The sequence below is a fragment of the Pundamilia nyererei genome, unplaced genomic scaffold (genome assembly GCF_000239375.1).
Source record: "Pundamilia nyererei isolate P.nyererei 1_Seehausen unplaced genomic scaffold, PunNye1.0 scaffold00069, whole genome shotgun sequence".
In the NCBI taxonomy this organism is placed as follows: domain Eukaryota; kingdom Metazoa; phylum Chordata; class Actinopteri; order Cichliformes; family Cichlidae; genus Pundamilia; species Pundamilia nyererei.
This window is the reverse complement of record NW_005187470.1, coordinates 3134622-3140308: the sequence shown is the minus strand read 5'-3', so window position 1 is coordinate 3140308 and position 5687 is coordinate 3134622. Positions and strand designations below refer to the sequence as shown.

The following is a 5687-nucleotide window of genomic DNA, read 5'->3' as shown; positions in this document are numbered from 1 at the left end:
ACCAAACAAGTTTCAGCAGTTACCAGGAAGAAAAAGTCTTACCCATTCTCAAAACAACAGTAAATGATGAGCGTTCTCTCTAGCTGGTATAATAAGAGGAAAAAGGTGCCCATACTGAAGCAAAACACACCTGCTGCTTTTATACACACTTCGAGCACTACTTCACACAGATGTTGTCAATCAGCAATCAGCCTCATGAGTCAGCCAGCTGCTACTGCGGGATTTTCTCTCAGGTTTCCCATTTTGTACAGAAACTTGGGCATAACTCTGAGATTAACCTAAACCTTCAGCCCAGTTCAAACACAAGATTAATTTATAAGTCATAGTCATCTTAGTTTCACTCTTTCTACAGTGCCATCATGTGGTCAAAGTGTCCTTTCAGTGTAGGAGATATGGTACATGGTTTAAGTCACCATAACGTACCTTCTTCTAGAAAGTTGGTTCTGTTCATCTGGATGGTGTGTTTATAGTGGAAGGAACCTTTTGTCAGTCATCCATGTGAGCTTATTGGTGAGAATCGGCTGATTTGAGGTTTTTCCAACATTAGAAACGCACCTTTGCACAATGTCTGAACGTTCCATCACTTACTTGCAACTGGCCATGAGGTCAGTCAGTGCGTATGAATATCCAAATTGTCATGACCATAGACCAAGAGCATATTCGCAGCGAGATAGTATCTGCAACCACAGCACCATTCCTCGGTTCCCATTTCAGATCAGTTCAATTCAGTTCAATTCAGTTCAGTTCAGTTCAATTCAATTTTATTTATACAGTGCAGTTTTAAATATTCTGGGAGAGTCAAGTCAGCCTGCAGTCTCAGGGAAAAGAGCTCTAATAGGGTGATATGGTACTAGAAAGTCACTGAGTTAAGATGGGGCCTGATTATTGAAGACCTTGTATATAAGGAGCCAGATTTTGAATTTGGTTCTGGATTTAACAGGCAGCCAGTGAAGGGAAGCCAATATAGGAGAAATATGCTCTCTCTGTCTACTCCCTGTCAGTGCTCTTGCTGCAGCATTTTGGATCAGCTGAAGGCTTTTCAGGGCGTTTTTAGGACATCCTGATAATAATGAATTACAGTCGGCAAGCCTAAAAGTATTAATTAATGAACTATTTTTTCAGCATCACACTGAGAGAGGATCTTTCTAATAAATATATGTGTTCCCTTCCGTTTGATATTGCGCAAATGGAAGAAAGCAGTCCTATATATTTATTTAATGTATGCACTGAAGAACATATCCTGGTTAAGATGACTCAAAGGTTCCTGACAGTTTTACTGGAGCCCAATTTCATCCATCCAAATAGAATATTATGGTCAACAGTATCGAACGCTGCACTAAGGTCTAGCAGGACAAGCACGGAGACGAGTCCACTGTCAGAGGCCATAAGAAGATCATTTGTAACCTTCACTAAAGCTGTTTCTGTGCTGTGAAGAGCTCTGAAACCTGACTGAAACTCTTCAAACTCTTCTTTTATCTCAAGAATTCTTGAGATAAAAGAAAGGTTGGAGATTGACCTGTAACTAGCTAAGTAAGAGAGTAAGAGATTACTTTTTAGGTAATAGTTTAACTACCGCTAGCTTGAAGGCCTGCGGTATAGAGCCGATTATGAGAGATGGGTTGATCATATTTAAGATTGAAGCATAAATTAATGGCAGGATTCTTGGAGCAGTCTTGTAGGAATGGGGTCTAAAAGACACATTGATGGTTTGGAGGAATTAATTACTGAAGTTAACTCAGAAAGATTAATTGGAGAAAAAGACTAAATGAATACAAATTGCACTGAAATTCGATGGATATAATATTACGTCTGTGAGATGATTAAAGTTTTGTTTGTAAAGAAATTCATGAAATCATTTCTAGTTATCATTAAAGGAATGGTTGGCTTAACAGAGCTCTGAATTTTTGTCAGTCTGGCTACAGTGCTGAAGAGAAACCTGGACTCCGCGCTCAAACCAGCGTTCCTCCCTGTCCAGGATGTGTACATCCTCATCACTGAAAGAGTGTCCACTGGCCTGTAGGTGTAAATAGACTGCAGAGTCCTGGCTTGATGAGGTAGCTCTTCTGTGTTGTGCCATCTGCTTCGCCGGAGGTTGTTTGGTTTCTCTGATGTATAAATCCTAACAATCCTCCTTGCACTTAACAGCGTACAGTATATTACTCTGTTTGTGTCGAGGGACCCGATCCTTGGGGTTGACCAATTTTTGGTGCAGCGTGTTTTGGGGTTCAAAAGCAACCGAGACGCGGCGTTTAAGAGGAAATGTGTCTCAACTGTTCTGATACTCCTGACACATACGAGATCACTAAGGGTTTTTGCTTAGGCAGCAGTTGTCCTTCTCTCATGGATTGGTTGGAGCTTTCTTTAGGCCCCTGGTTTGAGCGGGGAGTCAAGGAGGCCATTTACGTGAAAAGGGAAAGACCATCTCTGAATCGAGGAGGGGGCCTAAGGGTACATCTTTTGCCATCTTACAATGCTGTGATTGCAGCCATTCCCCAACTCGCTGTGAATGATACTCATGGCCATTGATCAGTGGGATTTGATCAGTAAGCTTTTATCAGTGGTTACTGATCAATCGTCATGACAATTTGCATATTAATGATCAAGAAACTGACCTCTGTGCAAATGTACTGTTTATATGCTGGGGAAACCTGCAGTCAGCTGAGACTGAAGAAGTCACTTGGAAGAGTGACTAAATGTTTCTCCCTTTGAAAACACTACGTTCAGATGAACAGAATCAACCTTTTGGGATTTACTTACCTGGATCATTGAGCATGCATCAAGAGATTTCTAGTTTGTTGTTTAGGAGTTGACACAGTCTCTAAGGGGATGGGGTTTGGAGGATAACCGGAAAAGAGAAGCTGCAGAGAGGCATGTAAGACTGCAACTCTGCTTCCTGGTCCCAGTTCTGGATAGTCACATTTTGGGGGTTTAATCAACTTGGCCAGATTTCTAGAAATGAGAACTGCTCCATCCAAAGTGGGATGGATGCTGTCTTTCCAAACAAGACCAGGTTTCCTCCAGAAAGTTTCCCAGTTATCTATAAAGCCCACATCATTTTTTGGACACCACTCAGCAATTTAAGGAGAACATGTGGCTAAACATGTCACTCCTGGTTGGGGAGGGGAACAGAGAAAACTACACAATCCAACATTGTCAAAGGAGCTTGCAAAAGAAAAGCGTCTGGACTTCTTTAAGTTGCTTGAAGACGTTTCACCTCTCATCCGAGAAGCTTCTTCAGTTCTAAGGTCAAATGGTGGAGAGTCCCAGATATAAACCTAGTGGGAGTTTCCCCCCCACAGAGGGACAAAAGGACCCCCTGATGATCCTCTAATCGCCTGAGCCAAGGTGTGAAACTGGGCGTGGGTCCCAATCAGCCAGAGTTTCGGGTGAGTTCATTGTGAAACCTGGCCCCACCTTATCATGCGAATTCCTGAGATCAGATGGCCCAGGATGTGAGTGGGCGTTAAGATGTCTGGGAAGGGATCTCAAAACTGGATTATAGATGGCAGAGAGTTGGTGTCGTAAACCCCCGCCTCTGTTCAAAGATGGTCACTCACAGTGGACATAGATGGCTTCTTTCACTCCTCTTTCAAACCATCTGTCCTCTCTGTCCAAAATGTGAACATTGGCATCCTCGAAAGAGTGTCCTTTATCCTTAAGATGCAGATGGACTGCTGAGTCTTGTCCTGTGGAGGTGGCTCTTCTGTTTTGTGCCATGCGCTTGTGAAGTGGCTGTTTGGTCTCTCCAATGTAGAGGTCTGGGCATTCCTCGCTGCACTGTACAGCATATACCTCATTGTTAAGTTTGTGTTTTGGCGTTTTGTCTTTCGGGTGAACCAGTTTTTGTCTGAGCGTGTTGCTGGGTCTGAAATGCACTGGGATGTCATGCTTGGAGAAAACTCTCCTGAGTTTCTCTGATACACCGGCTACATAGGGGATGACAATGTTGTTGCGTCTGTCCTTCTTATCCTCCCTCGCTGGTGTCTGATCTTCTTTTCTGTGCCTCTTTGCTGACTTTAAGAACGCCCATTTAGAATAGCCGCACGTTTTGAGTGCTTCCTTTACATGTGTGTGTTCCTTCTTTTTTCCTTCAGGCTCTCGGATGAGAGGTGAAACGTCTTCAAGCAACTTAAAGAAGTCCAGACGCTTTTCTTTTGCAAGCTCCTTTGACTACGATGACCTGGATGACTGAGAACCTTCACAGACACAATCCAACATTGTTTTGGCAAAGTTACACACCGATTCAGTATTGATTTTAGTGACTTCCTATTGATGTAACCGAGTATATCATTATGGGATATATCTATAAGTTTTTAATTACATTTTCTGACAAGCTACACAAAAACACCACCGTATGTTGCAACAAGAACAAGAAGCTCTGCCACAAAGAGAGCACCACCCTTTCAACCTGGCACCAGCTTTTCCCTTCAATGGCCCCCTCAACTCCTCTTCAAGGTGAGTCAAGCGGTTCTCTTTTTGAAGAAAGCAGACAGTAGTGCTGTCAGTAGCATTTGCCTACATGAGATTTGTTATTTTCTCAAGAAACAAGGACACATTTTTTTTCCTTGAGCATTTATCTATTGGCATTAGGTAAAAAAAAATTAGCTTGAACATTATGCTCCAGGTGAGGCTTGAACTCACAACCTCGGCATTGCTCTGCCCAATACTGTCATATAAGTACCGCGCGCTAACCGATTGCGCCACTGGAGCTCTGAAATAAAACACCATTCATGGACCTATAATAAATCAAAGAAAAATTAATGAACAAATGAGTACTAGGCTTGAGATAGGCTGGCAGCCTGTCTAGGGTGTGTACCGCCTCTTTTTGTTTGTGTATTTTTGTCATTCAAGGACCATGGACATAGAGCCACAACATTGGCTCTGATACTATCATACATGCACTGATTGGAGCACCACAAGAAAGGGTGTACCCCGCCTCATCTTAACGCTTAAAGTACAAGATACTTGTTTATAACTCAGCATACAAATAGGCTGAATTATTCAACAGTCTGTTTATTTGGTATATATTGCATATTTTCCTATTTCATATATGGGTGTTAGCCAACACAACCTTTGTAGCAGTACCCTACAAGAGGTTTTCTATCATAAATGTGGAGAAGCATGAAGCCACTGCTCCAGGTGAGGCTTCAACTCTCACCCTCAGCATTGCTCAGCCAAATACTGTCATATAAGTACGCTAACCGATTGTGCCACTGGAGCCTCATTCAAATCTGGAGCATTTTTGGCCTTTGATTCACCACTACTGAAAGGTAATGGTGGTACTGGCTGACCACACCTTCATATGTTACAGTGCCACATTTCCCCTCCGCTCACATGCTGAAAATTACTTGGTAATCTGAGCTCCTCCCTCCCCTTGATGAAAAGCACCAACATTCCCCACAATTCCAGCAGTGGTGCTACTGGTAGAGAGACCATACCTGTACAGGAAAGGTGCGATGAAGTAGTGCCAAGTGAACCATGAAGGTGACGACACCATCATGTTCTAGATTGTGTAGTGAGCTGGATGGATCAAGCCGTCACTCGGCATGCTAATGCCACACGTTCTTTGTGTACCATTGCCAGCTCACATTTCTGGTATACAACAAAGCCCCAAGTGTCAATTTGGTCAGTGTTGGATAATGACACCAGTCTTGAAAGCCTACAGAGACAGCTTTGTGTATCCTGTT

General features: G+C 42.9%; 1 protein-coding gene and 1 non-coding gene across 2 annotated transcripts in view; both read right to left on the bottom strand.

The window, feature by feature from the left end:
• The window catches only part of LOC102197761 (ribosyldihydronicotinamide dehydrogenase [quinone]-like), a gene marked incomplete at its 3' end in the record, with an annotated part of 28455 nt that overhangs the window by 5572 nt on the left and 17196 nt on the right, over positions 1–5687 (bottom strand). The window lies entirely within an intron of this gene.
• Positions 4617–4710, bottom strand: trnai-uau (transfer RNA isoleucine (anticodon UAU)). The gene is made up of 2 exons: positions 4673–4710; positions 4617–4652 (listed from the first exon to the last, which is right to left on the bottom strand). It is a non-coding gene; the product is annotated as a tRNA-Ile (tRNA).